This window comes from Pinus tabuliformis, chromosome 7 (assembly GCF_031772625.1).
Source record: "Pinus tabuliformis cultivar Carrire ecotype Pingquan chromosome 7, CPIR1, whole genome shotgun sequence".
NCBI lineage: Eukaryota > Viridiplantae > Streptophyta > Pinopsida > Pinales > Pinaceae > Pinus > Pinus tabuliformis.
Window position 1 is genome coordinate 32,363,384 of NC_142293.1, and position 12,374 is coordinate 32,375,757.

Sequence of the window (12,374 nt, forward strand, 5' to 3'; positions counted from 1 at the left end):
TTCCCCAAAGGCCTCCAGATATGTGCAAATTAAAATCAAGGGTTATTAATCCGACATTTAACCAAGGGGGGGGGGGTTTGAAAAGTGGTATTCACTTTTACTAGGTTTTACAGGTGTCATGTTTCCCTTTATTTGGGACCCCTCTTCTAAAAACCTCTTATTACCTACCCCCTCCTCCTACTACCTACCCCCTCCGAAAACCATTAATTATATTGTTTTGACTTTTATAAAATGTGGCGGGAATGGAATTTCATATGATTATGAAATAAATGTTAAAATAAATTCATGAAAGAAAATAAAGGGAGGATATCATATGTTTATAAAACTAATGTACAAGTGAGGAAAAATGAGCTTCATGTAAATGAGTTTTATAGATAGGAGTATAAGTAAAATAAGACTTAGAGATGTAAAAAGAATTTATAGGTATATGGTGAAATTGATTTACAGTTAGGTGTAACAACACATTATTTTCGAAATCCATCCAAATATTTAGAGTAAAAGGAATTTTACAAGGGAAGGTAAAAGGAGAAACGGGATATGGTTTTTGAAAACAACACATGGGTTTCAAAATTCATGGGAAGAGAAACAATACATGGATTTAGAAAACAAGCCACGGATTTTTCAAACAGTACATGGATTTGAAAACATGATGGATTTATAAATCATTCTAATAAATACTTTGAATTTTGAATTATGAATTTCATTTAAATATTTGGAAATATTAATTTAAATATATTATTTAAATCCAAATATTTTGTGACAAAACAAAGTATTCAAAATATGATGAACAAGGCAATTCACAATCAGTCATCAGATCTCCAGGACATCAACAACCTACTGTTATTTTCAGGTCCAGTCATCAACAACCATCCTAGACAATAGTGCCAGTAGCAATTTCCTAGATTTTGGTTCTATTTTTGTAATAAGTTTGAAGATATTTTTTGTAATTAATTCTAGATATTTTCCACTCAAAGTTTTTTGTAATAATTTTTATAAATACTTCATAATTTGAAGTAATAGGGGTTGAGATTTGTTTGAAGAACAAGACTAGTATTGTAAAGTTTCTCACAGAGCAACCATTGATCAGATTTTCAGTAATATAGTGCCATCATTACAGGATTCTTGTGTCATTTTCATTGGTGAAGTGCATTTCTCCTTGTTAATTTGTTTACTCTCTGTTATACATATGTTATTCCTAATATCTGAATTATTCAATAGAAAGTTGAAGAACAAAATTTGTTTTGATGTACACTTTGATTATGGATTTGAATAATTTCTATGTTTTCTACTGAAATTAAAAACAGAATTATTAATTGCTCATAGGCTTGAGCCTTCAACAATTGAGCATAGGCTTGGGCCTTCAGTTGCTCATTCTTTGTTTTGAAATCCTTGTATTTCCCCTTTACATCTATGATCTTCTCCGAAGAAGACCTGAAAGATGATACTTCTATGTTAGGTTGCCTTTCCAGTTCTTGCCTGTGTGAACTAGAGGGTGTCCCACCTGTTGGAAAAGTATGTAAGCTGATAGTTGCTTCCTTCCTTATGCTCTTTGTAATCTCTCCAATGAATTCTTCCTCCGGATAAGGATTCAACCTTTGCCTCTTAGCAAAGGGTTGATCTGTGGGTCTGCTAGAAGGGGTAGCTACTTCCCTTTCTTTTTTCAAGTTTCTTTCCTCATTTAGAGGAGTCTGTAGTACTGGAGGATCACCCATGTTTGTTTGAGATGGTAGTGGCTATGGTGGAGTCAATTCTTCCAAGATTTCAGGTTGCTCTGATTCCTCTGGCTGTTCTATTGTTTCTAGTTGTTCTGATGTAGGGGCACTTGTTTCCTGAGTTTTCCTCTGTGAAGGCTCTGCTATGGGAGCACTATGTTCCAGTGTTGGCCTTTGGGAAGACTCTATAGGTACCTATACAAAGGAGTCCAGGTCAAGTCTCTTCTCCAAATCTTTCATCACATTTTCAACTTCCACCTCATCACTATCTTGTTCTATCAATGTCCCTTCCCTCCATTCATTTAAATTGGCATATTGTTCTATTTCAGGAATTCTGTGATGGAGGTAGGGTGACAACTTGTGTTTCATCCTTCTATCACAGATGAAACTGTGAGGATCATATGGCCAGATAAAACTCTTTTTCAACCTCATTCTCTCAAGGATTTCTTCTGCTTCTTGCCCTACTTTTCTGTTGTTGCACACAAATGGGCCTAAGTGGTCTTTGATCCTCAGATGGGCTTTCTTTTTTTCTTTCATGAAGTGGATTTGATCAGAGTTGATTATTTGTCTATAGTACTCCAGGCAAATAATCTCATGGGGACATATTTGGGCAATTTGAATGGAGGTAGTTCACACCCATAAACTCTAATCTCAGTATGGTTCTTGTATGAGTACCAGTCACCTATCCTATACTGCTTTGACAACTGAAGGATTCTTTTGATGCCATCACTGATTCTAGGACGGGGACATCCTATCAGCATGGTAGTTACAGGATGGACAAACTGATCAATGAAATCTATATATGAATAGGGGGAAGAGGGTGAGTAGTGAAAACTAGAGGTCCATAAAATGACTGACCTAGGGTTCCCTTTGGTATCAAGCTTATGCATAGAGAAGGGGAATTTGTCAGTTTGGTAGTAAAGGAAGAGGTGATACAGAACTGTGGAATATTTGAACACTCTCTCATTCTCTAGACTTATGAATTGGTCATGCATCTTGTCAGCTATGAATGTAACATAGTCATATTTGGTAGCAGGATGCTGACCAGGGGTGAAGATAGTCATGTAGGCAAAAGTTAGTTCATCTACATACTCACCAGTTGTAAAACCTAGAATGCAAGCAATCATGGAGATAATGTCCCTACCCATGCCAATAAAAGCACATCTCATGTAAGGAGGGGGGTCCTTTGTTATGTATCTCTCTTCCATGAAGTTCTGACAGACTCGAGTGATCTCTGAGCTGGATAGTTTTGAGGATTTCTCAAGTAAATCAACAATGGGTAGGGGGGGCAAGGTCTTGAGTAGGCTGCAGTTGCAACATGTTTTTGATAGATTCTGTTGTAATGGTGAAAAGGATTTGCTGGTTGGGGGACATCACAGCTCTCAGATTGGGATTATAGTTCGCATGGCTTTGATGGACAATATCCGGGAAGATATGGACAGTGGGAAATTGGTATTTAGGGAGGTTTGATTCCCAAAGACCAATTTTATCGGCATTATTTAGATAATTGTCCCAATATTTGCAGTATAGCTTTAGGGGGGAGTCACTAAATGTAAGGTCTTTAATTTGGAAATCCTTATCAGCTAAGGGAAGGTGGTCCAAATCTTTATGGGGAGCATTGACTAGAGCGATGTTTAGGGCAACTGGGGTTTCCATCCCTGGTTCTTGTGTTTTCAGGGAGAAAGTTGGGGGTTTCCAAGGTTTTTCAGGTAAACCAGGTACTTGGGATAGTCTCAAAGTCAAGGAACAGTTCAATTGCACCAATTTGCTTAAATTAAGAGCAATTAAATGGAGGTTTTAGTTTGAAACAGGGATTTTGAGACTGGAATGTGGTAAATACCTTTTTCAAATGGTCAAAGGGACGATTGGCTATGGTGACGGCTCTACGGGTGCGCACAGTAGACTGGAGTAGTTTTGGAGTTCAACAGCTGTTGGGACATACTCTGGACTGGGACGTACTCTGTGCATGCATGGGAGGCAGAGGTCTTTTTCTCGAACAAAAAGGGAAAACAATGAACATTTTTGTTTTTATGCATAAGTCAATATTTTGGCGAGTTAACGACAGTGATAGTTGGTATCAATTGAATGACGGGATATTTTGTCATTTATGGGAGGCGGTAAGCGGGTTTCATCGCACTGCTTCTGGGAGGCGAGTGGTTTCGAAGGAGGGTTCCATTGATCGATTGACACGTTGCATCGACGAGTTTTGGAAAACCACCCATATCGCGCACTTAATGTTCGACCATTGGGCCCACGCGATATGAGTGATGGCCGTCGGATCTGGGAGATCTGATCGGACGGTGGATGGCGTTGGAAAGTGGCGGGGAGTTAAATGGAGGGGCCCGACCATAATTAAATGCCTTAATCATATTGGGGGTGATGTGATTGGATAATAAGTTATTAATTAATCCAGATGATTAATTAATCCTTTGTTAGGATGGCGGGGGGTTTGGCTCTTAATTAATCATGGGTCGATTAATTAATCCCATTTATCAAACTTTATTATGGTTATTTTGCAAGCTAATGGGGCAGGATACATATTTTTGGATTTTTAATAGTAATACAAGAAAGGGGTGATTTCTTTTCTTAGGAGTTCAATAATAATACGAGTTAAAGTTAATATGACCTTGTAGGATATGAAATGCACTAAGTTAAATGTTTTCGAAACAATTTTCATCATATAACATTCATGACTTAGGCTAATAGAACATGAGGGTTTTTATATAGAGAATTTTTTAATTTTCCTAAGTAAAATAGGGATTTTATTTAGGAAAAACATTATGAAGGGGATGAATGAATTTATGAAGGGGAAATATTGATGAATAGGGCTTAAGTGCTTTAGGCATTTCAAATTATTGGGCTGAGGGTCCTGTCCCTCCAAAATTTAGAAAAATGCTCTGAACCCCTCTAACTTGTTGTAGGTGCCTTTAGTACTTAAGGGAAATTAGTAAAAAATTAGGGGAAAGTGAGTGAGGAAGTTAATTAATTTGACTTTGAATTCTTGATATGTTGTCTTTATTGTGCTCCATGCTTTGTCTAAGTGATGAAAGCAAAAAGATTAAAACATTAAATTTAACCATTCATCACACCTTTGTTCTGCAACCAATCATCTACTTACCCTACCTACTTAACCTAGCTTTTTTACTTCTTTATTTGGGTGCACTTAAACTGGCAAACCCTTTTTACACTTTCTTTTCTTTTACATATAGATATCTATCTAAGTCTACACTTATTACATCCAAGGACTCAGATTAAACTGTTGAGCTCCTTTTATTCACTCTACCTATCTACTTATCTACCAAGATTAAACAGTTTGGTCATATTTTTATTCTCTATCTCTATAAACATGAAATTGAAAGCATGGGGTAACCAAGTTTAAACTATTTGGCTACCATGAATTGTGGCATAGGTGACAAGCTACACACAACCTTTATTACACAAAAGTAAAGCAGTGGCATTTGGACTTGCACACTTTCATGGTCTTTTCTTTTTGTTGGGATTCATTTTCTTTCACTTTTTGACATTTTCTTTATTCTTTTTTCCCTTTGATTTTTCTTTTAGGGCATACCCTCTTTACATTTTTTAATTTTTTGTTTTTCACAAATATGGAAAACATTTGCAACAAGCAAAGGTATGAACATATTTTAGAGTTAAACCAAGTCAATCATGATATATGACACCTATTGGTATAGGGGCATAACAGTGGCTCCACTTGGGAATGGCTTTCCCTGGTGGAAAGTCAAGAACAGTAGATCAATGGCCTTCTGAAAAAATTTGATTATGCTCTACAATCTTCCTCTTGCCTGAAGCATTATTTGTATGTGTGACAGTAATACTTATGAAGCTTAGGGCCTTCTCTTAGGGCTTCAACTTCATAATTTTTATCATCCAATCAACACTGAACATTATAAGGGATATAATATGTACAGTTAGAAATCTAGTAAGTTTAGTAACTAGGATCAAAGTAGTGCTTCAACATCCGACCATTGACTGGTCCTCCTTCAGCTTCTGCACCATCTAATTCCTTCATAAAATATGCATTATTTCCTCTGAAGGCATATATTATATATGGTCCTTTGTCCTCTCTTTTTGAATCCCACTCTAATACTTTGTCTCCAAGATAGAAGTCTTCTGCTTTGGTCCTTTTGTCAAAAATACTCTTCAGTTTTTCTTGTAGTACTTGGGATCTTTGGTACACTTCCTCCCTGGTTTGTTGTAAATGGATGGTCTAGTTTATTCTTCTCTGTATATCATTTGGTTCCACTTGAGCTTCTTGAAGTAGTTTCATGACAGGAACCCCTAAAGATGAGGGAAAAAATGCCTCCATTCTGTATACTAGCTCATAGGGACTGGTTCCAATGGACTTCTTAATATTAAGCCTATCTGCCCACAAAGCATTGGTTAATTTCTTGTTCCAAGTTTTCTTATTATATTCCAATAGTTTTTTGATAATATTTATTAGACTTTTATTGGAAGATTCTGCAAGACCATTCCCTTGAGGCTAGTAGGCTGTGGAATGACCAAGTGTTATATGATACTTATGACAAAAATCAATCATTTTCTTTGACTTGAAGGCTGCAACATTATCTGTGATAATTTTGTCAAGACAACCAAACCTAGAAGGGATATTAGACTCTAGAAACCTATTATCACAGTGTTAGTGGCCTGTCTAGAGGGAATAGCTTCTATCCATTTGGTGAAGTAATTAGTTGCAGTGAGTATCAATTTATGTTGACCAGAAGAGGGTGGATGACTTTCCCCAATGAAGTCAAGACCCCAGTGGTGAAAAGGTTTCTCAGTGGAAATAGGTTTCTATGGTAAAGGTAACAATTTTCTTTTGCCTTCAAAGATTTGGCGTTTATGGCAGGAAGTTACAAATTTCTTCACATTTGCAAACAAGGTTGGCCAATAAAATCTAGCTCTTATAATTTTTTCAGCAGTTGACTTCCAATAGAGATGTCCACCACAATCCCCTGCATGAAATTCTTGGAGTACTTTGTCAGATTCTTCTTTTAATAAAAAGTTTAGCAAAATTCCTTCATGATTTTTCCAAAATAAAGTATTATCCATATTGCAAAATTTTGATGTTTTCATTTTCAAAAACCTACTCTTAGTTCTAGATAACCCTGGAGTAGCTTGCAGGTTTTGAAGAACATATATTATATCAGCATACCATGGTGAGTTTGAAAAGGACTGGCTGATCTGTGGAGTCGCCATCTCCTATTCGTTATCCAGCTCTGCAATAAGATTGATGTCAAGGGCTTGGCAATTTGTTTTTGCCATGAGTTTGGCCAGCCCTTGACCTTTAATTAACTTGGTAGGTTTTATCTCTATATCATATTCTAAAATAGTAGCTATCCATTTTCCCCTTTTGCCATCAACTCCATCCTGTGTCAGGATGTCTTTGACTACAGCATTAGGAACATAAGCTACTACATGAGAATACAAAATATATACTCTGAAATCTTTAATAGCCTTTACCAAAGCAAAAGCTTGTTTCTCCATTATTTTATACTTCAATGAGGCATCTCTAAGAGCTTTACTTAAAAAGGCTATTGGCTTTTCACATCCTTAATCATCCTTTTGTAGTAAAACTACAGCTATGGTGTTAATGATGCAAAGGAAAAGATCATGAAGTCTCTGTCAAATTTTGGGCTCGTGAGGATTGGTGTTTGAGTTAAGGATAATTTAATTTCTTCAAATGATTGTTTAGCCTCAAATGAGTTGAGGATAATGCTTCTTGGGTGAGGTATTTGCAAAATAGCTTCAATCCTAGAGGGGTCAATTCAGATGCCATCTTTAGAAATAATGTGTCCTAACAGCTTTCCTTCTTCTAAACCGAATAAAGATTTCTTTGGATTTAAGGAAATACCATATTTTCTACATTTTAGAAAAACTTGCCTGAGATGCTCCAAGTGTTGTTGATCTGATTTGGAAAAAACAGTGAGATCATCAAGATATATAACAAGAAAATCATGAATCTCTTTTGCAAAGGCAATGTCCATTGCTCTTTGAAAAGTTGCTCCTGCATTTTTTAGTCCAAAGGGCATTTTAATGTACATGAAGGTACCCCATGGTGTAGTGAATGCAGTTTTCTCTTGGTCATCAAGATGAACTAAGATTTGGTTATAACCTGAAAACCCATCTAAAAGTGAAATTCTAGAAGAACCCACTACCCTTTGCAGTATATGGTCCATTTTGGGTAAAGGATAGTTATCTTTAAGTGAGACCTTGTTCACATTTCTCAGGTCAACACATAATCTTATTTCCCCCGTTTTCTTCCTAGTAGGTACTAGGTTAGATACCCATTTTGAAAATCTAATAGGGGCAATAATTCCTGCTTCATACATGTGTTTGATTTATTTCTCAATTGATGGTAATAATACATGGTTAATTCTTCTGATTTTTTGCTTAAAGGGCTTTTTATTTTCTTTCAAAGAGATAGTGTGCTGAATGATATATGTGTCATAGGATTTCAAATCTTCGTAACTCCAGGCAAAGACATCCTTGAATTCCCTCATAAGTTCAACATACTTTAGCTTCTGATCAGGAGGTAAAGATTTTGACAATTTTATCAATTTTGGATTATCCTATGTTCCTATGTTATACTCTTGAATGTCTACTTTTAAAGGTTCCATTTTAGGTTTCTTCGGAATGTCATTAGAGTCAAACAAATCCTCCAAAGGAGTCAATCCTTTGGGTAAATGATTATCCTTCAGATTTATAACCTCTGTTTCTTCTTCAATTACCTCATCTAGGTCCATTTGTTTCAGGTCTTTGTTTTCTGCTTGTGAGAATTTAGTAGGGTGAAGCATTTTTATTGAATTCTCTTCTAGTTTATTAGTGTCTACCTCATAAGTGTGATCAAAATCTGAAACTAGGTCTACATCTATATTAAGGTTAGAAAATTCCTCATTTAAAGTTAGAAAATTATTAATCTGCTTATCACTATCAAAGACCTGCCAGTTCTTAAGATTATCAGGGATGGCTGGCCTGTGCCTAATCTCAGCAGTGTACTGGTGATTGGGCTGGAAAGGCAATTTGCAGGTGTTGGAAAAGATAGCCAGGCTATGAGCTTGCATGTTGTGTTTTCTAGGAATAGTTGCAAGTTGGGACTCTAAGAAAGTGTTAAGGATTTCTATGACTGTCCCTCTGTAATATCCTAATCTAGGATCTCTAGTTATGTAAACTTCTTTTATCTGTTTAACTATCAGTTCAAAATCTCCCATGATTGATACTCTTATGGCTCCTAATCTTTTAACTAACTTGAGTCCTAGTAGGAGCGCTTCATATTCTGCCATATTGTTCGTACATTTAAAATTCAATCTATAGGCATGCCCTTTTGCATGATCATTCTCTAAGTTATAGACCCATACACCTGCCCTTGCACCTAGTTTGTTTACTGAACCATCAAATTCTAAATGCCATAAAATTTCATGTTAATAATTTGTATCTGGGGTAGTGTATTCTTTCTTAGCTAAGGTTTCTAGATTTTCTTCATCATCTGATTTTTCTTTGTCAGCTGATTTCTCTTGAATTTGAACCATTGACCTTTCTTCTTTTTCAATTTCTTTTGGTTCTACTGCTAAATCTTTAGGATCATCAATTTCTGGATTTATTTCAGCATTATAGAGAATAAAGGAATCCATATCAGAATGTACTAAGTAAATGGGAAAGTTTTGAGGCTTCTCCTGACTACTCACTACATACTTCATTAAAGTTTCTCTATATAACTTCTTTGGTTGTCCAAAAATAGATATGGTAGCGTATGACATGTCTAATTGTAGAGATCCCTGAAGTTTGGCACCCCAAGATCTAGACAATAGCATGCCATACTTGGGTGGAATGTCTGCTACCACTATATCCATAAGTATAGTTTTGGTAGGGTATTGAACCAAAGAGACACATAAATCCTTTATAAGACCCAAACATCTCACTTGATTGGAATCAAAGGAAAATAAATCCTTATAGGGTCTAGTGATGTCTAGGTTGAGTTTCTCCATAACAGATTTGGGCATGAGGTTGTGAGAAGCACTAGAGTCAAACATGGAATTATGCAAAATCTTATCATGGATATTGAGACTGACATAGAAAGGTGGTATCCCTCCTTCTAGTGGTTTCCCATTTACTTCAGGGCCAAAAATCAACTCGGGCTGGTCATCAAAGAGAATTACAAAATCTGTGTTTTCAATGATATTTAGTGATTTGTTGATTTGAGACCTGAAAACATCATGTTTCACCTGTCAAAGGAACCAAAATTTTGAGCTTGGTTACCTCTGCTCCTAGATTAAAGGGCGGGATCATTTTGTCAGTTTGAACCTTTGTGTTTCTAGCAGAAATGTTTTCTATGTTTTCCTCTATTTCAGGATTTGAAACATCCTTTGTTGATTTCTCTGAGGTGATCTTTTGAGGTTCTCCCATTATTTCCTTGGAGGGAATTGAAGTGGAAGGTTGTTCATTTCTGGGCTGGTTATCAGACACATCTTCTATGGTGGGGCTGGAAGGGTTTTGATTAGTTCTTGAAAGGATCTGAAGCATTTTTATCACTGGACCTATTTTGCCCTTGTTACACAAAATATTGTCACCATGACTTTCTGCAGTCAGTGTGAGTCTATCACCACTCGTATTGTCCTCCTTTGCAAGTCCCAAAACCTCAGCTCTTCATGTCAAGCTTTAAAAATGAGAGAAAGTCTTTGAAAATCTATAAAACTCTGGTTCCGCACTTTCTCTTACCATTACCTGCGGTCCCGCACCCCTTGGTCATGTCAACTCGGGCTGGTCATCAAAGAGAATTACAAAATCTGTGTTTTCAATGATATTTAGTGATTTGTTGATTTGAGACCTGAAAACATCATGTTTCACCTGTCAAAGGAACCGAAATTTTGAGCTTGGTTACCTCTGCTCCTAGATTAAAGGGTGGGATCATTTTGTCAGTTTGAACCTTTGTGTTTCTAGTAGAAATGTTTTCTATGTTTTCCTCTATTTCAGGATTTGAAACATCCTTTGTTGATTTCTCTGAGGTGATCTTTTGAGGTTCTCCCATTATTTCCTTGGAGGGAATTGAAGTGGAAGGTTGTTCATTTCTGGGCTGGTTATCAGACACATCTTCTATGGTGGGGCTGGAAGGGTTTTGATTAGTTCTTGAAAGGATCTGAAGCATTTTTATCACTGGACCTGTTTTGCCCTTGTTACACAAAATATTGTCACCATGACTTTCTGCAGTCAGTGTGAGTCTATCACCACTCGTATTGTCCTCCTTTGCAAGTCCCAAAACCTCAGCTCTTCATGTCAAGCTTTAAAAATGAGAGAAAGTCTTTGAAAATCTATAAAACTCTGGTTCCGCACTTTCTCTTACCATTACCTGCGGTCCTGCACCCCTTGGTCATGTTACCTGCGGACCTGCCCGCTCTGTCTCTAAAGGAGTGGGTGTGGACCCCTGTGAAAGTAAAAAAGGTGCAAGTTTATTCTTAAAAACTCACTTTGGGTTAATTTTGGACGCTTCTAGAAGGAATCTTGATGTGGTTGGTTCGGTCTTAGGTGGTTCATGCATCCCATAACTAAAGGAGCTAACCCCTTGATGAGAGGAGCTTATCCCTTTGAAGGAGGGCTCTATCCCTTTGAAGGTGGACCTAGTAACTTCCCTCCTCTGCACTATAAATTAAGGCATTGGGCTGGTTGCTAGGGAGGTTGAAAGCTGAACATTTTTGAGGGTAAATGCTGTTGGAATTGAGACTTCCTAGTTAAGCTTGAGAGTAGAGATTACATACCTTTTGGCTTCTTTGGGAATAGAGTGAAACTTGTCAAAGTAGAGGAGATTCTTGTTGGACCCTGGGAGGAACTTGTACAGCATCAAGGCACCAAGGTTGTAAAGTTCTTCTTTGATTAAAGTTAATACAATCAAATTCATTTTTCTCAGTAAATTGTCTTCTATGGTTTATTTCTTGAATTCCTTGATCATCATGATAAATATGGTTTATTATATTGGCTATGCAGGTGGTATTTGATATGTGTGCTTGTTTGTGTTTGCAGATTCTTTAAAAGGGAGCTCATTTGGACAAACGGAGCGTGGCTTCCACAAACTAGCACTGGATCTGAGGTAGGCCTAAAACACCTGTTGTCCTTTATTTATAAATTGCATATTTAGAGAAAGATAGAATTTGTTTGGTTTGCTTGTTGCTAGATATCATTAGATACTAGGAAGAACGATTTATCCGCCCGACAAAATGGCGACCATACTGGGGACTTGAATTTTTGGTTTTTCCTTTGCTTTTACTTTGACTTGAGAAACTGTTTCTTTGTTTCTGGTTTTTGCTTGCTGTGTGGGATTGGGTAGGTTTTTAGATTTTAAATTGTTTTTTGTTTTTTCATATTTTTGAGAGTGGACCACACCTGCTGTTTGTAACACAGTGCGGACATACCCGCACTATTCCTTTACTACACAGTGCGGTACCACACCTAGTTATACCAGGGGACTGCGGACCCTGTCAAATTTTTGAAAAAACTAAAATCTTTTCATCTAGTTAAGCTTAGGATTTGTTTATGTTGTTTAGCCTCTACCCAGATCTGCATGTGTTCTGTCAAAAAGCCTTGTTTATGAGTTTCTTTTAGCAAATTCTTCATCTCATCAATCTCCATTAAGTTAATTGGGTGTTTTGAGTCTCT